The 22,606-nt window shown below is 47.2% G+C and overlaps 1 protein-coding gene across 3 annotated transcripts in view; it reads right to left on the bottom strand.

Annotated features, from left to right (window-relative positions):
* The window catches only part of DAAM2 (dishevelled associated activator of morphogenesis 2), a 104,936-nt gene extending 82,548 nt beyond the window's left edge, over positions 1-22,388 (bottom strand). For all 3 annotated transcript variants that reach the window (XM_081295090.1, XM_081295092.1, XM_081295091.1), the window contains exon 1: positions 22,244-22,388. The gene's annotated coding sequence lies outside the window, so the exon portion shown is untranslated. The remainder of the gene's footprint in view (positions 1-22,243) is intronic.
* Between the last annotated feature and the right edge of the window lie 218 nt (positions 22,389-22,606).

Raw genomic sequence — 22,606 nt, 5'->3', positions numbered from 1 at the left:
GTGACCAGGTAGGAGCTGGGGGGCTGAGGGTGGGGAGAGTGAAAAATCCACCCCCCTTCCCGTCCTCTAGTGATGGACTTTAAGGCTAATTTTATTTTTTGATTTCTGCTTCTAGGGGTTTTCTAGATGAACCTGAACTTTTTTATGCTCAAGAGAGAAAACTGCTTAAACAAAACAAAAAAAAAAAAAAAAAAAACCCTTCATATCCTTCTAAAGCTTTTCTTGATTGTAACTCACTCCACATCCACGCTGCTCACCCACCTCACATGCTTCCTCTGGGCTCTAGTCCTCTGTTTCCAGCCTATGAATTTGCATATGCAGGAGAGGCTGCTTTCTAAAAGTCCTTGAGCAGCTTTCCTCTGCACTGGCCTTAGACCTCTAATAAACTGAGCTGTCAGGGATGGGAGGAAGTTGCTTCCTCACCATGGAAAGACTCCTTGCCCCTGGGAGATCCATGACCACCCCCAAAATTCACTAGATGGCTCTGCATGCAGTTAGTGGCTCATGCGGATAGGAACCGCACAGATTGTGTCCTGGAGGTGAGAACTGTGTGTCTGCACGCACACACATACACCCTAAATCTGCCTCTTTGCTCCTTCTCTGTCCAGAGGAAACGTCATCAGGTTAGAGCCCTCGGAGGAACTGGGAAGGTGAGTTCCCCACTTGTGCTTTGAGATGGGGTGAGGAGCTGCTGGCCGGTATCTGGGAGCCAATCCACTTCCTTCTGACTCTGAAGTCCTAGGCTGCTCCAGGATCCATCCTGTTTCCCAGTGTGAGGAATCCTGCTGTCGTAGTGACACCCACTTTCCTCAGGAATGCTTGGTTTTCAATGAGGGATTCTTGTATATTTGGGATTCTTGGAAACAGGACAAAGACTCATGAATGGCTGGCTCTACCATAGTTTTGGAAATCCTCTAGTGCTCACAGGATTGGGGGAGGAAGGAGGCAGGAAAGGAAGGCGAGGGCATGTTTGCAACAGAGGCGAGGGTTGGCAGGGTTAACATGCGGGACTAACTAGGTAGTTCAGGTTACCAGCAATCCACAGTGACTCTGGCCCCATAATCAGAAGTCACCTTCCACTCTGTGAATAGAGGTGATAGAGACTGAATAATGTTTGTTGAGGCCAGAGAGTCACCACACAGAGGAAGTCAGGCGGTTGGTGGTCGAGTTCACCACAAAGGGTGACAATCTGGGGCAGGACAGTGTGGGACCCGGGGTCAGGGTTACAGTACTGGGAACCCCCTCAGTACCACTAACTATGTGACTCCAGGCAAGTCTCCTTATCTCTCAGAACCTCAGTTTCTTTTTCTATGAAATGGGTTAACAGCTGCCCGGTGGAGTCTAGTGAGAATGAAAATGTGTGAAAGTGTTCAACTGTTTAGCCCAGAGAAGTGGGCCCTCAGGAAGGCAGGTACTGATGGAGGAATTTGAAGAGTGGGAGATTAGAAAGCCCTCCCTGTGGTGGGTCAGCTGCAGTGACATCTCTGGGCATGGCCGGGGAATGGGAAGACATAGGTTCCCCCGACTCCCAGAGTTCATGGCAGTTAAGTTCAAGTTCCCCTCCCCGTTCTCTCTCTAGGGCCTCAGTTTGTTCTACACCACCATACTCCATACCCCCACCACACAAATGCATCCTCTGCCATTTCAGCTGCTCAGGTGCAGAGTGTGGACATGTGGGCCCCAGACCTCCAGAATGAAGTCATAGAGGGTTCATAGGGGTCCTGGGTCCCTCCAAGTCTTCAGCTTGGAAGCATGCAGGCTGCTCGGGACACATCAGGCAAACTCCCAACCCTGCTGTCTAGGAGCTGTTCTTTAGCCATTCTGGAGGAAGCTAGGCCTGAGTTACTGCAGCCCCCCAAGAGCCCTAGTGACCTGGGCAAACAGATCATAGCCTGAGGGTATTCTCAGTCCAACTCAAAAGACCAAACACAGACTTAAAGACCTAAGAATACAGAAACACAAAGAGAAAGAAATAGCTTTCTTTCAAAAGAGCAGAGGACTCATGGGGCGATTTAAGGAATCCACATTCCATGGGGTTTATCTGGAGAGAGTTCCAGCAAGGATGGTCTTGGGCAGAGCTACCCTATGGTGCCACCCACGAGCTCTTCCCAACAGTCCTCTCATTTTCCCTGCGGCCTGTCTGAAGGAGAACAGGCACTTTTTTCCTGAAATAGTGAATTTACATAACCTCTCCATGGTAGTGATGCTCAGGGTGGCTCTAGTTACAGCAACGGTTTGAGGACTAGAGGGCTTGCGATGGCAGAGGCAGAGAGAGAAAACAAAACACGCTCCACATGAGGTTCTCATTTTCTTTAGCCACGTGAGAATGGCCCTGTGGATCCAGCTATAAATACCCAGCTGCCATTGCCACAGGATGGAAAATCACAATACACACACACACACACACACACACACACACACACACCACATGACAAGTCCCTTCAAACAGTTCACGGGCTTAAGAATGCACATCAATGTTTCTAAGAATATCCTCCTTGAGAGGAGGCCATGCTGGACTTCCCTGCTCTGGTGGGCTAAGGAGTCCACAGATGTCCTTGGCGGGCCCCCTGCAAACAGCCCTTCCCGCCATAGCAGGTGGAAGGTGGAGCTGCCCCACCCCCTAGACCTAGCCCAAGTACACCAGTGACCACCAAACTGGGTTGAGGCAAAGCCCTTGAAGGGAAAAGAAGAGCATTTCAGCGAGGTTGGGTCCTCAGCAGAGCTGAGGATGCGCATGCGCAGTTTATTGACCTCGGCACACCCTGAACCAGGCAGGAGGAACCAGAGGGCAGGGAAGAGCTGTCTTCAGCCCGTCTTCGCAGAGCTCGGGAGGGTGAAGTGCATGTTTGTTCATAGGGGCAACGGAGCAGGGCTTCTGTCCCCTTCATCTTCAGTTAGTGGCACAGGATGCAGGCAAGGTGCAGGCAACTACAGCGTAACTCCCAGGCACCTCTCATGGAGGGATGCTGTAAGCCAAGGGTAGTCCACCCAGGTGTGTGCCATGGCCAGAGTAACCGGCAACTGGGGGATCTAGCCTCAGGCACCAACTGCATCTTCCACCTGGGGTCTCTGAGCTGCAAGTGGTTTGTGGTTTACCATTGGCATTTTCTACTGATTACAAAGCTTTTTGTTTTGCTTTTGTTTTACCTGCGATGCTTTTAGAATCCACCGGTGGTAGAAAGAAGCAAAGATTTGATCAATGTGGCACACATTGCTGATTGCCCCCTCTATCTTTGTCTCTCCTTTTGTCATACTAATAGATCCTTGGCTCTTGTTTGAAAAAGTAACATGCCCAGTTAAAAAATGTTCTGCTTCCCTCTAGACTCTGTTGCAGTTTGGGACCTCTATGGAACAGATCTGGCCAATTTCTGGACAGGCTTCGAGTGGCAGCTTGTTAAAGAAGTAGCTAGTATGTACCTTCTGTGCTTCATAATATTCTTTTTTTTTAAATACCTTTGTTTTACATTTGTTTTTATGCAGTACTGAGGATTGAACCCAGGGCCTCACACGTGCTAGGCGAGCACTGTACCACTGAGTCACAACCTCAGCCCCATAATATCCTTTCTTCCTACCTGAAATGCAGATGTGAACATAGAGGTGATGCATTCATCTGGTAACTATGAAACAATGGACAGACAAAAGTCTCATTCTTTAGAGTGCAGCTCAGAGACAACAATCTCATTCTAAAGAAGGCTGAAGCAGAGAGAGAGAGATCCCTAGATGACACTCAAACCACTCTACCAACTCTGAACGGTGTCTGCTGAACTCATTGTACAAGCTACATGGGGTAGCTTATACAATAAAAACAAAACAAAACAAAAACCTAGATGACAGAGAAACTCTGAAGTTCCTTCTCCATGTAGCTGAACACAAATTGTAACTGATACAAACCTCAAAAACTAGTTCGGCAGGGTGTCCCAGGAAAAAAGTTCTTTGGATAAATAAATGGGGGAGTGCTATTTAGACAATTTAAACCAGTTTATTACCGCAATGCTTCTCTGAACACTGTGGCTCTGCAGGGGTAAGAGGAGGGGAGACAGAGGGTGTTGCTCAAATGTCTTAACCACAAATGTTTTGTTGTATTTTCCCCCCTCTAGGACCGTTGTGAGAACTGGCATTCTCTCAAACACAGTTTGGGAAGCACTACAATAGATAACCTCTTTAGATTTGTTTGCCTCCTAAACCTTCTAGGACTTTCCACCTAGAGGGGACCAAGCAGATGGGTCCTGAGTGTGAGTCCAGGAACTAAGGCCTGTGAAGTTGGTCAGAAAAGGGCAACGAATAGAGAATTCACAGAGTCAAGCGAGGGGCCGAGGCTCCTGGATTTTTGGAGTGTTTATTCCTCTTTCCAAATCATGATTGGCATTTACCTCCAGAAAAGAAAAACAATAATGTTGGTAACAACCAGAATTCCCGGAGCACTTCTGATTCTGTGCGAGGTATTGTCCCTCACATGTCATCCTCCCAGTCGCCCAATGAGCGATGCACCTTCATTTCACCCATTCCACAGGTGAAGAACCTAAGGCTTACTGAGAGAGGTCAAGTGACTTATCTAAGGTCACACAGCTACTACATATAGAACAGGGACTCTTTGCCTCCAAAATTCACCAAATTGAATGGCTCATCCATTCACCTTCCTTTGTTTGTACATAGGAACCCTTTTCTTGTTGCTAAGTTGTTTTTCAGGTGACCCTTTGGTGTGTACAGCGTGATTCACTTAATGGACTGGGAATTCTTGAGGTCAACCCCTGGACTCCCCCAGGAGCTCAGAAATATTATTTGCTTCCTCTGTGCTTTGCCATTGTGCCTAGAGACTGGGTCTCCACCATGCAGGGACACTCTTTCAAGGCTCTTTCTGGCACAAGATGTGCTCGGGCAAGCCTTGGGGCGAGGGTAATGTGTTGCCAATCACAGTGGAGCCGGGAGGAGGCTGGCAGGGTGAGTCCAGGCAAGAGCATCCTCGGTGTCATGTCCTTATTCATCAGAGCTCCTATGATCACCACGAAGTATGCCACTTGGCCTGGCCATGAGTCAGGTCTCCAGTCCACAACCTGACACCAGAGACCACCAAGCCCAGCCACGGGAGGGAATACACATCCACTCTATGGATTGCAAAGTATTTAAAGCACAACTAATACTGGATCTTCAAACCTCACTCAAAACACCTGCCTTTTCAACAGAGAACAAAGCCCCGGATCCATCACCACAGGGTGAATCCACAGAGACCCCTCTTTTTAGTTGCAAGGCATATGAAATAGACAGCTACCCTCTGCTTGCCCTCTGCGCCTGCTCCCTGCTTTCCTCTGCCATGCTCTTGGCCCTGGAGGCTCACCTGTATGGAATGGATCACCCAAATGCTTGGGCTTTGGGTGCCCAGTGGGACTTGGCCAGTGGCAAGCAAGAGCAGCTAACTGGACAGTAGGAGGAGAGGCCTTCAGGGGGGTTCTTCCACCTCACCTTCCCTATCTGCTGAGCCACAGCACCTGCCAAGTGGCCCCACTTCCATGGCTTTGGCTGGCATGGGACTCTGATGACTGGCTCCCTTCCCCTGCCCCTCCCTCAGGTACAGGCTTGCTAACCGCTTCCTGGAGTTGCCTATCCCTGGGTGCCACACCATCGCCTCTCCTCCCTGATCTGTCCATAGTCCTTTCATTACATTTTTATCAGTCATACCCTTTGGGGAGCAGGGACTCTTTCCTACCTGGATCCGGCTGATAGAGACTACAACAGACCTTCTCAGAGCAACCTGCTCCCAAGATTTGCTCCAACACGTCCCCATTTCCTGTGATTTTCCTCTTTTTAATCAAGGTGAATCACATGCTGCAGAAACAAGTGGGATGCCAACAGGAAAGCCACCCACAACCCCAGTCTGCAGTGCAGGTGCCATGCAGTTGGGCAGGGGCTCCCTGTGGTGGAACTGGGAGGTGAGGTTCTAAAGGCTGGGTCAAGGACAGAGGCTGCACAGTGGAGGACTGATGGGGAGCTCGAGGCCCACACAGTATCACTTGGGTTGGGCTCAGACCAGATTCCCAGGGAGAGGGGCTATAATAAAGCGCGAGGCACACACCTGAGCTAACCCCCCCTGCTTTTCACTTTGGTGTCCAGAGGAGAAACAAGCATGGCGGTGCAAGCATAGCAAAGCTACTCCCAGCAGCGGGCACTTTACCACTCCAGGGCAGGATGTTGACAAAAGACCCGAGCCCCCCCCCCACCCGCTGGCTGCCTGTGGATTGAAGTCCAAGGGAGGGAGAGCTTCATGGAGACCCGGCAGTTCTGGTGGGAGGAGGAGATCCTTCCCTCCTGAGGCACCTGAGACCATGGCTCATTGTTAGGGTCACTTTCTAGCACGTGCAAAAAATTCCAGAAACTCCCAAGGAAGGGATTGGGGAGAGGTGATCGCAGTGATCTGCCCCTATGGGAACAAGCCCGAGAAAGGCTGTGGGTTTCTGTTACGATGACCCTGTTTTGTCTTTCCACCAACATTTCCAAAGTATGATCCCAACAAATCCACAAGTCAGAAAACAAAAAAATAGGCCAAGATTTTTTTGTCAGAAACAGCGATGACCATGCACGTGTGGCCTATTTAGAGATGTCACATCTATCTAAAATGTCCCGGATGAACCCGGAGCAAGGGGAACAGCTTCATGTTTGCTCTTCAGCGTGTCTCTCTGCCAATGGGCAGAAGAGATGGATTAGGAGTTTGTCCCTACGTCTAAAAATTAACTTTTTAAAAACTAAAATATATTTTAGATAATTAAAATATATAGATAGTAAAATAAACATTTGTGTACCTACCACTCAGGAGCAAAAATAAAATATTACAGATATAAATACCCCTCCCAAGCCTTTCTTGCTCCTTCCCTAGAAGAGGCCAACTCACTAATCTGTGGTTATTCTCAAACATGATTTTATACTTTAATCACACATTGAACTATTTACAAGTAAGAGTATTATTTTGCATGGTTTTAAACTTAATAGCTACGGCATCCTTCTGCAACTTGTTTTTTGCACTTAATTGTTTCTGAGAGTACAACCTCATGGGTGCATGTCTTTCTAGAACCCTCAATTTTCCCACCATATTCCATTATTTGTATGTATCAAATTATTTAACCAGTCTTCTTGTTGATGACAGATATCTGGGTTGCTTTTTAACTTTTAAAAAAAACATGCCGTAGCCTGGCACAGTGGCTCATGCCTATAATCTGAGCAGCTCAGGAGGCTGAGGCTGGAGGATCACGAGTTCAAAGCCAGTCTCAGCAAAAGTCAACTCAGTGAGACCCTATCTCTAAATAAAATACAAAATAGGGCTGGGGATGTGGCTCTGTGGTTGAGTGCCCTCAAGTTCAATCTCTGGTACAAAAAAAAAATGCCATAGTGAATATTCTTGAACATATCTCATTTTCCCACGTGTTAGAATTTCTCTAGTCTTACACAGAAGTGAAATTGCTGGGTCATAGGATAAGTGTATCTTCAATTTTCTTAGCTAGTACCCAATTGCCCTCTGAAATGTCCATATCAATTTAATTTTACCCACAGTGAAAAGCGGTTATTTTTGGCTTGACAGCTAATATAATGAACATAAGGATTTTTTTTCCAATATGAAGAATATAAAACTGAATCTCCTTGTGATTTAATTTATGTAGTTCCCTGATTCCAAGGAAAGTATCTTTTCATAGGCTTATCATTTCAATAGACTTATCTTTCAATAGGCTTACCTTAATATTAGAACCATATTCCCATGTGTTGAGAAACCAAAAGAACTTTTAATTTGTAAAAGTTGGACCCGGTTGGGCATCTCCTCACTTCTCCACTGGAACACTTGGGGATGGGGAAGAGCCGTAGACAGATGCAGAGGGAAGCCTTCCTTGCATACTGGTTGTGAGTCTTTGAATGAGCCATGAGATTAGGGAGGAAGCAGTGATTCCCACAGTCCCCAGGCAATGGGGCAGGGATACCATTTTTAGATGTTGTTAATGTTGTCTAAAAAGAGTTCTGAACATTTTCATTGTGCACCTTTACCTGAAAGATACAAAACCTGTGGACCTCACAAACCACTGACCCATCTTCCTGCTACAGAAAGCACCATGTATTTACCTTCCCAGCAGTGAAGACACTCCATAATGTGTCTTCAAAAACTCTTAAATGTAATATAAATCCCTCAACTTTGAGCATTCCTCTCTCATAAACATTCATCAGATGGGACAGTATTCTTCCTTTCTAGATCTTTCCACTATGATCCTGTTGAGAACCTTGGGGATTTGTCTATGTATAAGTAAGTCCCTGGCACAATGATGGTGGCAAATGGGTGAACCAGTATGGAAGTGCATGAGAGCAGAGATTACATGTTATTCAATTTCCTAGTTCCAAGAGCACTCTATTTCTTTAGGGATTGGAGTTCTTCTATACTGAGTCTTCTTTAAGCTTTAACATCAGGGTAATGATGAAAACGAAAGACCCTTCTTGCTCAGGATGTAAAAGATCTCTAAAATATATACCTTGGAGCTGGGTACAGTGGCACATGTCTGTAATCCCAGCAACTTGGAAGGCTGAGGCAGGAGGATCACAAGTTTGAGGCCAGCTTCAGCACTTAATGAGACCCTAAGCAATGTAGTGTCTCAAAATAAAAAATTTTAAAAAGGGCTAGAGACGTAGCTCAGTGGTAAATGACTTCTGGGTTCAATCTCCAGTACCCAAAAATAAAAATAAAATATACCATGGGATGCCTCTTTTCCATGAAGCTCTCTCTGACTTTCCCCCTCTCAAAACAATTTTTCCTTCTATAAGTACTACATTAGCACCATATAGTACTAGCATTCCTAGTGAAAGTAAATGATCTGGCAAATAATAATAACAAATATTTAAGGAGTGAACATTTTTCTGGGCACTAAGTACTTTGCATGCCTTAATTTTATCTGCCTTTGTGGGTAGACACTAATTACTATCATATTTTACAGGTGAGAAAACTGAGACTCAGTTTCCAAGGCTACCTCTTATTAAGTAGTGAAATTTGAATTGGGATCCTAGTAGTTTGATTCCCAGAATCTGAGCTAGAAGCCACGGTACTCTACCAAAGCTACTAAGCCTCCACAGGCTCTCAAATGATTCTTGCTGTTGTTCCAGTGGAATGCAGCTGTGAACTTAATAAGAAATTAATTATCCTTTGCATCCTTAGCTTTGACACCCGCATCCAATCCCTAAGGCCTTGAAGAATTTGCTGATTCCTCCCTGACTTATTAATAAAATTTCCCAGTCCTGTGGGCTTGCCACACATACACTGTCACTTAAGAGACCAGAGCCCTGGATGTAGGAGAGAGTTTTTTTCTCCCTGAGATTCACTCCCAGAGCCTGACTCAACACAAGAGTATCTTCCACCCAGCACCTTCTCAAATATTTTTGAACAACCCAAACCACTACCAACAGAATCATTCAGTGCTTTGCAGTGCACCAAGCGATTTTCATAAGCGTACATTGTTCAGACTCACTTCCGTCCTATACCACAGGGATTACTGTCATTCTGTCATTTTCATTTCACACAGGACTAAAACTGAGGCTTAGAAAAGCTCAGTAGCTCATGGAAGGTGGTTCAGCTAACTAGAGGAACGCAAGAGTTCAAACCCAGATCCTCACACCAAGTGCCATGGTATAGCATCATCTGCTACTAATTAAATTGATCACTTTTACTCTTTGTCACTTTGGATTGTGCATGTGCACACACATGCGCGCGCGCACACACACACACACACACACACACACACACACAGACTTCTCTTCCAGGTCAACTAAGAAAAAGAAGAAAGAATCTAAACTAACCTCTTGTTCTATAGGAAGAAAAGAAGGGAGGGAAGGAGGGAGGGAGAGAGGAAGGACCACATGATAAATGGTGTATACTGTCAGCAAATTATTCCCGAGAGCTAACTCTGTGCCTAGGGTAGGTGCTATAAATACCACAGTGGCTAAGGCACAGGCCTAGCCTTCTAGAAGCTTCAGTGGCAGACAAATCTCAAAGGTGAATGCAGCTGTCAAAGGAAGTCCCATTTGAGTCAGGAATGTGTGGGGAGCAGAGGAAGAGCCTCTGTCTGAGCCAAATCCAGAGAAGACTAGAAGTACATGACCTCAGGGCAAACTCCACACCATGTTCTGAAGGAGTTAAAAATGACCCATTCAGTCTCTGTGACCACGTCAGTGACGCCCACTCAGACTTCCAGAGAGTAGGCATACATCCCAGCTTACCTGATACAGTCTCGATTTACACGATTTCCCTACTGTCCCATCCAGTTAGTGGCCCTTTCACTCTTGAACGAGTCCTGATTCAGACAGCAAATTATGTGTTCTCCCTGGCCTTCCAGGAAATTCATGACTTTCTCCAACAGCCCCTGGGTAGGAAAGCAATTTGGCTTCCCAAGGTCATTGGGTTGCCTTATCCCTGCTCCCTTCTGCAGAACTCTCATAGTCATCAGGCCAGAGCCCACCCAGGTCCTAAGGGAACAGTCCCTACGTCTGTGTCTTTCTTTACAGTGCTCACACTGAAGCCAAAATGAGTCACCAGGGGTTCCCAAAAGGCGTGAGTCTTAGATTTGGGCATCCTGTTTCCTCTCCTGACTGACAGTTTCTTATGTGACCTTTGGAAAATCACTCAAGTTTCCTCGTACAATTCTCACTCTCCTCGCCTGTAAAATAAGACCCAACTCGTGGTGTTGCTGTGAGGAGCTGGTGAAGCAGAATAAGTGGAAATGCCTGGTACAGTCCCTTGGATAGAGGACCGAATCATCCAGCAGGTTCCAGAACATGTGAACTCTCAGATAGAAAGGGTGTAGAGGATGGTATCTCACCAGGTCTCAAGCCTCTTCATGACCCAGTTGTACCTGCTTCCTATCTTTAAGGAAAACAGAAAACATGGTAAACCTTTCATAAGAGTGGCAGTACTCCTCAAGCTGAGCATGTACATTTCCAATGATCCAGCAGGTACACTCCCAGGAAATGTACCAACAGAAATGCATCCCTGAGTTTACCCAACAGGTGCACAGGCGTGCACAGCAACACTATTCACAACAGCCCCAAACCTGGAGAACATCTAAATGTCCACCAACAAAAGAATGGATAAAGAGTACTAGATCCATGTAATGGAGTATTACACAATAGTGAGAACACAACAATGATGGTGAGCACAAAAAGCCACATGATGAGAATCCCCTGCATGATTCCATTTAAACAAAGTTCAAGAACAGGAGACACTAATCAATAATGTTAGGAGACAGGATTACGGAAAGACAGTAACCAGAAGCAGGTACAGGGGCCTTCTTGGAGAAGGTATGGAGTGGAGGGAGGAAGGGCTTGGAATGTTCCAATTTTTGAGCAGGATGCTGGTTACCCAGGTGTCTAGTTTGTGAAATGAGCAATGTCCCTTATAAATCGTGTATTTTCTGAATTATGTTGAACTTCAAAAGAAGTTCATACAAAGTTTGAAAGAGGAAAATACATTTCTTTCTTTGGTAAAGAGTTGAGCAGACTAAGTAGGCAGACACTTAGCTTAAACAAGCGGCGGGACACCTTATTTAATAAATGTCTGCTGAGCTCCTGCTGTATGCAGGCACCTGCCGGGATGGTGGGGAGAAGAGCTGAGGAGACATGGTATCGGTTCTCCATCATCGCCGTCAACAACGTCAACGATTCTTAGTGCTTTATGTGCCAGACATGGCTTTGAGGACCTTCTTTCTTTTCTTTTAAACTATATAAGGCATCCATTTTATCCACTTAAAACTCATCTTACAGATGGAGAAACTAAGGCACAGAGAGAGGAAGTGATCCGCTCAAGGTCACAGAAAGCAAGAAGTAGAGTCAGCATTAGAAACAAGGCCATCTGAACCCAGGGCCTGTGATCTGGAAAAAATGGCCTTACACTGCCTCTCACGGTCAAGAAATCCTGTCTGTCCATTGGTTCCATCAGCCCAAGCTTCCACTGAGGCCGCCATGGGCATCAGTAACATTACCTCTGTTCGGGGCAGTGATGATGGTAAATCATGGATTGGGTGTCTTAGAGTGGCGAAGGGGTTTCCAACTCTATCTCTGGGAAAATGCCAGAGCAATGCCTCATGGTGGGAGACAGGCTGATAAATCTATTGATGGAGACGAAAAAAAGGAGAGTTAAAAAGGCTGGTCCTTCTACTGTCCAAAGTGCACAGAAAACTCTGAATTTGTTTCCAACTAAATTCCAAGCTGCCTCTGGCACTGGGAAAATTTTGACACTTCTCCCCACTGACCTGGAGTCACTTTCTTCCCTCCCTGCTCCAGACAAGGGGACCTGAGGCTGGGGATATGGCTCTGGGGGGAACCCCAGAAGCAGGGCTGACACTGCCCCTGGGAATATGTTTAGATGGTGGTTGTGAGTCTGGGTCTCTGGGCCTGGCACATCAAGCATTTGTCACATAGGCAAGCTCTGCTTTGGCACTCAGGCTGAGCAACCAGGGTGCATAACCTGAGAGGCAGAATATTCAAAGCATATTGCCAAAGACAACCTGTGCCTGGGACAAAAGAGTAAGAAACGAACACCTATAAGGCAGAATCAGGCTTGGCAGAGAGATCCACGCAGGCGCCATGTGAATATCTATGCAGGCAGGGAGGTAGCTCCTAGGGGACCAACCAGCAGGGTCCCCTGAGACCACCCTTTACATATTGCAAAAGCGCCACTAAGATGAAGAGGAATCCCCAAAGGTCAACTTGTCTAGTCCCCTGTCTCCAGACAGGACAGCAACTAAGCTATTGGGTCATGCTTCCACCCAGATATGCCCACACCCCTCAGATGGGGCGGGAGACAAATGCGAATTTGACATTAAAAGTCAGGACTTTCGCTTACTCTGCCCAGTTATGATACAACTCTATTCACAGAAAAATCAGGTGATGTTCACCTAGAAAGCACACGGAATAGAACCCAGCAAAAACAAAACAAAAAAAACATGCATTTTTTTCCTAGTCTCACATAGCTACCACAGAGACAGAAAATAATCGCTCCTCCCAGGCAAATTCACACAATGTCATCAAATCTCATGGAGTCTTACCAGGCTCTTACCCCTTCCCACTTAACGGTCTCAGTGACCCTGTAAAGAAGGGAATGCTATGATCTCCCTTTCACAGGTGAGAAACCTGCAGCACAGACCCGGGTGGTGTCTTGTTGGGCAAGTTATTCGATGGCAAAGCAGGGTCCTCAGGGGCAGGTCATGAGACACAGTGATGGGGGCAGGAGGTTTATCAAGAAGGGCTCTTGGACGGTGGCCTGGAAGAGGGAGGGGAGGGTAAAGGCCGCACTGAGTGGGGACAAGAGGACCTAGATCCAGCGCAGCCTCCTGCAGGCCCATGGGAAGCTGGGATGCTCCTCAGAATGTCCCCATATTAGGCCATCGTAGCTTCCCCAGCCACTGCTTGAGGGTGACCCAGGAGGGCAGTGTGGTCAGCAGTGACGGTGGCAGGGAGAGTTAATTCTAAGGAGGGCTGACAGTGGCCAGCACTCCCTGCGGCTGAGGACCGGGTGCCTAGGGGTCTGGGTGGTGCTGCCCAGCATCTATCTACCACACAGAGATTTGGATCCAGCCGGATGATCTGAGTGTAGAGTCCAAACACATGACCATGAGACCATGCGGCCTTACTTACTCCAGTAGGACTCTTCTCCAATCCAGCTTATCAGTCTTGGTGCTTCCTGGCCAACATATCCAGGGATTAAGGAGACCCAAGGAGGCAAGGCTGACTCTGGTGAGCAGAGAGGGCACTGCTGACAGTTTTGATCTGTAATGTCCTCCTAAGACCTATGGGCCACTAAAGGCCCAGCATGGTAATACTAGGAGGTGGTGGACCTTTAAGAGATGGGGTCTAGTAGGAGGTCTTCAGCTCTTAGGGGTGTGCCCTGGTTATGCCCCAGCCCCTACCTTTTCCTTTTCTGCACCATGAGGTGGAAAGCTTGGCTCCACTGTGAACTTCCCCCCCCCTGAGGCTGGCTCAAGAACAACAGGGCCAACCCACCAGGGTCTGAAACCTCCAAAACTGTGAACCCAAGTAAACCTTTCTTCTTTGTCAGTTTATCACCTCAGGTATTTGTTAGAGTAACGAAAAGCTGACCAACGTAGGCAGCCATGGGGTGTGACACCCCAAGCTTCCCTAGGGAGAGGAAAGCACACATAGCCTGAAGTCATTCATTCCCCAAGTTGGTCCACCAAGCTGTGTGTCCATCCTGCAGCCTGAGCCCAAGCAAAGCCTTCCCAGGTGATGTAGGATACTTGGTTCAGCAGGATCAGGGTAAAACCTCATTTAGTAACCAACTGAAGGAAAAATGAACATCCTAGCAAGGAAAACATGATCTCCAAAAGGTAGAGCTGTGTATGTCCAGGCATAAAGAAGTCAACAAATTTTTTAAAAGTTAGATCCATTCTGTAGTGATACCCTCAACATATGGTTGAGAAGAAGGAAAGTAGGTTGCAGAGTAGCATGCACAGAAAGATTCAATTTCAGTGAGAACCAAATATGCAAGCCACACGGCCCCGTTCCTGTTCATACACCTGTAGATATTTAGATGCACAGAGGAATAGCAAGGCTTTTAACTTAACTTTAAGTTCAGCTACCAGATATGAACACTAATTGCCAAGGTGTGTGCGAGGGACATAGGATGAGTGTTCTACTCGTCTTTGCATGATATTAATCTACTCATTTAATCAAGGAAGAATTGCTTTCATAATATGTAAAAATCAAATAATCAATAAGATTTTTTAAATGACTCACTTAGCACCGTGTGAGGGGGGCGGGCCTATATGAAAATACGATTTCATTTTCTCTCCTTCTTCTCCTTTAGGCAGCTCCTAATTGTCCATTTGAAGATGATCAAAAGAAATATTTAATTCCATGTGAAGGGTTTTGCATACTTTTCCTCCCTAACCATTAGAAAAGAACTTCATTTTAACATTATTCCATGGATAATATATATCTGCCACCAAAAAAGATTTGCCTCTAAAAATCTATAAAAACTATGCAACACATTCTGTAGTAGAAGAGCAAAGGTGGGAATTACCTGCTCTTTGCTAAATCTGTGACCATGCTTCCCTCTATTACTGTGCTAATGAAAGCCAGCCATACCAGGCCAACTCCCAATTATCTTGGCACATATATACAAAAAGCTCAGGGAAGCCAAAACCCAACTTTTCACCACATCTGCTCACAAGAAGTCAAAGAGTTGGTTTTAAGTTTCTTCCATCTTTCCCCATCCCTGGCTAGTCACTAGTAGAAGTGTTCCAGGTAGTAGGGGCCCTCAGAGAACGGAGTGATGAGGACACAAAGTGTCTACACAGTCTGTAAACTGGGTAGCTCTCACCCATTGGGCTGGTTGAGGGTATTGGCTCTTGCAATTCCGTCCACACTGGAGCACATCTTATTCCTCAAGGGCTGACCCAGAGATTACTGCATTGGATTAAGGGTCTAACTGATGCAAATCAGCTACCCAAGTGTAGATTCTACACTGCAATTTGAGTTTTATGAACTTCAGTCGTGTAGAAGGCTTGGAGACTTAGTCCTTCCTTGACTGTTAAATCCATGACAGAGTTGTGTGCCAAGTTCATGGAATTAAAGAGGAAGGAGTGATTGTTAGGAGGCCTGCAGAGAGAGCTTGAGAGAAGGAGACAGCTGAGTAAGCTTGAAGGATGAGTAGGCCAGGAAGATAGGACTGGGGAAGGGTGTTTTGGGTAGAGAGATCTATGCATAAAGGTACAGAAGAAGAACATTCTCGTGACTAGATTCAGTGCCTCAAGACCTACATCTACTCTTAAGGAATGATGGGAAGTATTGACTGACAGCAGTGATCATACAGGAGCAGCTCATTCATGTACTCTGGGACCTGACCCATGCTGTATTGATTCTGAGCCACAGAGAAGCTGGAAATGTTGCCTGCTCCTAATCCGCCTTCTTGGCTCTCCCCTTCTGTCTTGAAAGGACACCCCATATCTTGGAAATCTCAGGTTGGTCTTCACACACAGACTTACTTACTAATTTGCTCCTATACAGCCTTTGTTCTGTCTCATGATAATGGATTTAGATTTACTTAGTTTCCCCTCTTCTTGGCTAACAATCATCCTAGCCAAGGCTCTTGGCCAGGGGCTCACAACCCACAAAACCGTGTTGTGAGGGAGGTATTATTTTATTATTATCCTCATTTTTCAGATGAGGAAACTAAGAACTGAAAATGCAAAATAATTTATAAATTCTTACGATAGGTAAGTGGGAAGTCAGAAATGGCACACAGGTTTTTCTGCTTCTAGAATGGTATTTTTTTTTATCCCCTGCCCTTTTCATCTTTTATTTGGATCTCATTAAGTTGCCCAAGCTGGACTTGCATTTACAATCCTCCTACCTCAGCCTCCCACGTACCTGGGATTACAGAGTGCACCACTGTGTCCTGATCCTGGAACATAATGGCTATGCTGTAGTGATCTTCCCTCAGTGACACTTGCTCTGTTCATGTCAAACCCAGAACAGAAACCAGCAAATCTTTCTTGGAAGGTACAAGAAAGTAAATATTTTCAGCTTTGTAGGCCATACAGTCTCTGTTATGTCTACTTAATGCTGCCACAGCAACATGGAAAATAGCCATAGATAATTTATAACCAAATGGGCATGGCTGTGTTCCAAAAACCTTTATTTATAAAACAGGGTGACAGGTTGGATATGGATGAATGTTACCAACTTCTATTTACAGTATTTTGTTCATTCATCCAGTTAGCCAATGTCCACTGAGAGTCTTCCTGACAGTATTCTAGGTTCTGCAAAGTCCCTGCCTTCACAGAGTTTAACTCCAGGCCAAGTCTTACCTGTTCCTTTTGCCTATGCAGTGTCCTGGAGCTTACTTGGTGCTGTTTATGTTCCCATTAGATCAGGGTTTTCAACTGGTCTATGATTTCAGATCACTTGGGGAGGTTGTAGAACTGTGGATGCATGGGCTCCCCCACACACACTTCCCACCCTCTAGGTTCTAATTTAATTGACATAGCATGGGCGCATAACCACTCCCCCATGTGACTCTAAGGTGCAGCCAGGATTGAGACCCACAGCTTGGATAAAAGCTTGATTTCTGTGTCTTCCATTTACTTGTTATGTAAAATAGTATGAATCTTTGAAGTCCTCAGAGTCTGGGCTGTAAAGTGTGGTTAATACCAATCTCATAGTAAGATGCTATTTAAATGAAAGTGTGTGCCTTTCATATTGTAGAATGTTACAAAAATTTAAAGTACTGTTGTCATTAAACCGTGCCATTATGATTGGGTTATGTTAGGGGCTGCCTCAATGATTTTTTTTTAAACCAAGGTTTGACTTTGATTCTTTGAACAAGACAGTTTTGGGGATTTTCGAAACAAGATCTGCAGGGAATTCTCTGTTAGCCCTGGTTCATGGGAGAGTAAGATGCTGCCCTTTCATTTATCTCCACCGAGAGTCACAGGGCGCTGCCTTTTGCTTGGCTGGGGAGTGCTGAGCTGTGCTCTGCTGTTGTAATAAAGGTCTCCATCTCCAGGCCGGGACACCTCACCTCTGAGCACTGTTGTTAAACCTCAAATAAGTGGTTTGCTTGCTTTGACTTATGGGAAAATGTCCAAATCCACGTCCTTTCCTGAGCTTAGAACGGAAGACAGGAAGAGCAACCAAGCACTTTCCTAAGTCCTGTCCATGGACGATTTCATTCCATCTTCAGAACAATGTTGGGAAAACAGAATAATTATGTTTCTCATTTAACAGATGAAGAGGGCTTAGAGAGGCTGAATGGCTTATGGCCTGGTGGTGCCCAAGCTCAAATCCTAGTATGCTTGACTCTACAGCTCTTTTCACAGAACCACAGGGTAGCCTACACGTTATTCAGATTCTCATAGACCAAGTTTTTTTTTTTTTTTTTTTTGTACCAGGGATTGAACCCAGGGGCACTTAACCACTGAACCACATCCCCAGCGCCCCCCCCCCTTTTTGAGACAGGGCCTGGCTAAATTGCTGAGGCTAACCTTGAACTCATGATCCTCCTGCCTCAGCCTCCCTAGCCACTGGGATTACAGGTGTGGCTCTAGGCCAAGATATAAAGAGACATAAAACTACCTAAAATTTGTTTTTCCCAGGTGTTTGTCTGTGTATCTGTCTCTCCCTCTCTCTGTTAACCTAGAAAGAAGCCCACAACACCAGCTAATGACTTATCAGACTGTGCTGATAAGCCTTGGGCAGCACTCATGTAATCATGCACAAGTTCAAAGCCAAGACACTTCCTCCCTCCACAACATCTTACTGTGCAGTTTTAGAACCTCATAATGAAATGAAAAACAAACCAAAAAATGTGAGGAGCGAGTTGGAGAAATAGATGCTGCCAGGAGGGAGGAATTCACTGACCCCCAATCTGGGCCATCTCAAGAGAAGTTGGCCACTGGCTGAGCCTCTAAAAGCTTAAAAGTCATCCCAGGCCACGGTTAAAGAGAGAGCTTGAACAAAACAAAAACAAATGTGATCTTCAAAGTCTTAAATGTCAACTTGAAGGATAACTTAGAAGCTCTGGGTTGGGCCAAGAGGACCTGCAGCTGCTCTTTCCAGCATCAGATTCTCCTTCCTTCCCCGGAGTAGTCACTCCCCTGGATAATGTATCCAGCAGGGTTCAGGGGGCAGCCTCCCACCAGCACCCACCGGGCATATTTACAAAGGCTGGAGCCCCCACTCTTCACAGCCCAACAGCCTCTCCCTTACTCTGACCTGAGCACCCTCCAGAAGCAAGGGCTGCCTAGCCAACCTCTGCTTTCAGGTTTCTGCTTCCAGACTCAACTGGTTCTTGACCACGCCCACCTTGCAACCCTTCCCCCCACCCCTCCCCACCACACACACACACACACACAGAGCCTGCTCAGCTGCCCTCCTCCCTCCCCACATAGCTCCAACACGGGAATGATTTGCAGGTCAGCTCTCCAGGATGACTGAAGCCTCCTCCACCCCTCAGGATAACGGACCAGGTCATGCTCATGGATAATCCTCATTGGTCACCTTTCCTAGAGGGAGGAAAGAAAGGCAACCTGCGCCCTAGCAACTCCAGCCACTGGCCTACAATCATGGAAAATATGAGGACAGATTGGCGGGGGCGGGGGTCCTTTCCAAATAACATTGGCTCCTGCTGGCTGAAAAACTGAAATTTTTTTTTTAAATGACATTCAATTTATTAAGTATCCCTGGCTTCCTTCTTGGTCCTTCTGCATAAATGTCATTTTTGTAATAACCTTGAATTTATCTTCAGTTTACAGATGAGGAAGCTGAAGCCCAGAAGGAATAAGTAATGCACGCCAGGCTTCCGATTCCCATGGATCTCAGTTCTCTCCCAGAGTGCTCTGCTAGCAAATCTGCCCTCTTTCCATTGGGCCACGCTGCATTCGAGATCCAGAGGTAAGTGGCACAGGGTCCTGGACAGAGTCTCTGGCTATTAAGACCTAGAGGGTCAACTGCTACCAAAGCCAAGGACAACCTCTCCGTTGTTCATTCTGCTGGGTGTGTTTGTCCTTTGAACCATCCAAAATGCCTGAGGATGTACCCTCCTTAATTAATCTGATCTCAGAGAGGATAAAGAGCTGGCCAGAGGCCGGAGCTGATAGAAGGAACAGTAAGATGACTTCCATATCAGCCCACGCGTTGGTGGCCTGGGAATTCATCCTGGGTCTGAGGTGGATGAGATGTCTCTCAGGGCAAACCCAGAGGGGCCAGGATTCCACTCACCCTCTGGAGAAACTCCACACTTTGAAAGAGTTGAAAGCCTAACCCTTGGGTCAAGCTCTCCCTGGGGATTCCTGTGCTGGACCAAGAGTATTTCTAGAAGTCCTATCTGATGGATCTCCTCTGCCCCCCCCCCGGGGGGGGTATTTAGTCTTCTATTTTTTTTTTTTAAATAATGGGAACAAATGAGAACAGTTCAACATGTTACTTCCATTGGCTCTACTAAAATCAAAGAAGAAAGCCTCACAACCCTCACTATCTCTGTTCCCCTAGGAGGCCACCTTAGCCTTTATCTTCATTCCTTACCCTGGACCCAAACCTATTCAGTAATGAGGACAATGTTAAGTCAAAAAACATCGAAGACAGGGAATTGGGAAGAAGATGGACCCGGAGGGGTGTTCTCACAGAGAGCAGTAGTATTTCAACCCACCCGCCCTCACCCTCCAAAGGCAAAATCATCTACTGGCTTCCAACTACTGGTCCTGCCCTCACACCTCCCCCTTCCTGAGTCCTAAGGCTCAGGAGAATTTTTTCCTCCCCTTTTTGTCCTGATGGGGGCACAAGTATTCCCTCAGCATCCAAAGATCCAGAGGGAAAGTCCTAAAAACTGGCTGGAAGTTAGGGGCCAGAGTGTGCAGCTACCAGGGAGCAAGACAATAATAGCACAGTTGTTTTTTTAGAGGAAGAAATGGGGGTGGGATGAAGTTCCCAGCCCAGATGAAGAAATGGGCCATTGATGCCTCTAAGCCTGAAGCCATGCCAATCACCACGCAGTCATGTGCGTGCTGTCATCTCGTGGGGACCCGGCGGCCCCTGTTTACACGCACTCTTGTTTACATGGTCCACGGGATGATTTCCTTCTTCCCCACACTCCAGTGGGCGACACACGCCTGAAGTTAAACGAGTCCATGTCTGACATTGCTGCCTGCTCCGTCTTTTATGGCACTTCCCTGGGGCTCAATTTGTATAATTTCTAAAATCCTTCCCAAATCTCAACTTCCTGTGGGTCTGTTTTTATTTCCAGATTTCCTCCCCATGTCCCTTCATTCTCTCGTTTTCTCTAGGACATAGGGAGAGTCCAGTAATCTTCCTCCCACCCAAATGCTGTAGGTTGGTTCAACTGCAAACTACAAAACCAGAGACCTGGCAAGAGACAAGCTGACAATCCAAGCTCTCTTGCGGTCACTTGCTCCTGGGTCCCAGCTACCGAAACGCAGTGTGTCCTGCACTGTGCAATCCAGAGCCCGTTGGTCCCTGCCACCCACAGCCCCTAGTTGAACGATGTTCCCCATCTAGGTCCTGGGGGAAAACGGAAATCCAAGAAACTGACACCAAACTCAGAAGTCAGTAAACACAAAACTTGAAATATTTTAAAGATGGGAAGTTGTTTTCATTCCTCTGTGGGCTTCCAGGAAAACCTCCAGGGACTCTTTCCTGGAGAGGTGTGATTTTCCTTGCCACCCTCCAGGGAACTTTCTGAATCCACCACACAACTGTAGAGAAGTGGCCACGGCAGAGAGCAAAGAGTTAAATCAAGCCCAGACCTCAGCAATCTGTGTTCAATTTTGATAAAAATCTCTCTCTCGCTCTCCCTCGCTGCCCCCCTTCCTCCATCCCACAGCACAGACACATCTCTTTATGTTAGGAGTTTGCATCTTGTTTTGGGGACCACACCAAGCACTCTAGGAGAACCCGGAGCTCACACCACCAAGGGCACATGTGGCAGAAATGTCTACCCTGCTCCAGGTTCTTGGGCAGAGTTGGACACAGGGCCACAACCTGGGGTCACCTCCACCTCCTCCATCCTCTGCATCCTCCTTACAATTACCTGCCACCAGACCAGATCCTTCCTTTCCCAGTTAAGTCAGAGACCCGTTGCTGGAAAGGTCAGGAGCACAACCTGGCCTGGGGTCGGGCTCCAGTCACAGGTGCCAAGCGTCCCAGAGATTGCCTTTCTGGGGATGTTCCCAGTCCCGTTGCCCTTAGAACAAGAACCTCAGCCCCTGCTTGGGCTGCCCTGCTTGCCGACCAGAGGAAAGGCCTCCAAGTGGAAGCCGGGGGGCTTGAGAAGACTGGGGTCCACCCAAGTGAAGGCACAAACTGGACTGGGAAAAGCCACCCCAAAAAGTTTTCAGCTTGGGAGCCACTGTCTATATCTGTCCACTTGTGACAACGTAGGAGTCCGATTTCAAAGCCGCACACACACACAAAAATTTTTAAAGTTTTCCAAAGACATTTCCTGTGTCCAGATGTGCCCGCACAGACTCACACAAGCCCAATGCAAACACGCCCAATCACACCCAGACACACACTGGCAGACACAGGCCCCGGCAGCCCGCTCCAGTGTCCGTGCTCCTGCAAACACTTTGGAGAGAGAAACAAAACAACCGGCCCGCGGAGGTGCTGCTCTCCAGTGCGCGCTCTGCAGTCCAAAAGTGAAGGGCAGAAAGCGTGGAGATGCCTCCCGGCCACCGGCCCCGGAGCGCGGCGCGACACCTACCCCGAGGCCCCCATGGCGCGTCGCGGCTCCGCAGCTCGGGTCCCCAGCAGGGCGGCCGCTGCTCGGCTCTCCGCCGCTCCGCTCGGCTCTGTCCTCGACTGTACTCCAGAGCAGCCCCGGCGGCTCCCTCCCGCCCGGCCTCGCGCAGCCCGCCCGCCCCGCTCTGACGTCAGGCGCCTTGGAGCAGGATATTTATGGCAAGGATACTCTGAATTTTCCCTAGGTAGAGTTCTGATTGCAGTTCCCTGGGATTTGTAATTTTCACACTTTTAGACAGAACGGAGAGGAGGGAGGGAGGGAGGGAGGGAGAGAGCAGCAGGCAGGGCGAGGCACACAATAAGGGTAGCTGTTCCCCACTTTGGC

Source organism: Spermophilus citellus, assembly GCF_964194105.1.
Source record: "Spermophilus citellus genome assembly, chromosome: 5".
Lineage (NCBI taxonomy): Eukaryota > Metazoa > Chordata > Mammalia > Rodentia > Sciuridae > Spermophilus > Spermophilus citellus.
This window is presented reverse-complemented; position numbering and strand designations above follow the sequence as displayed.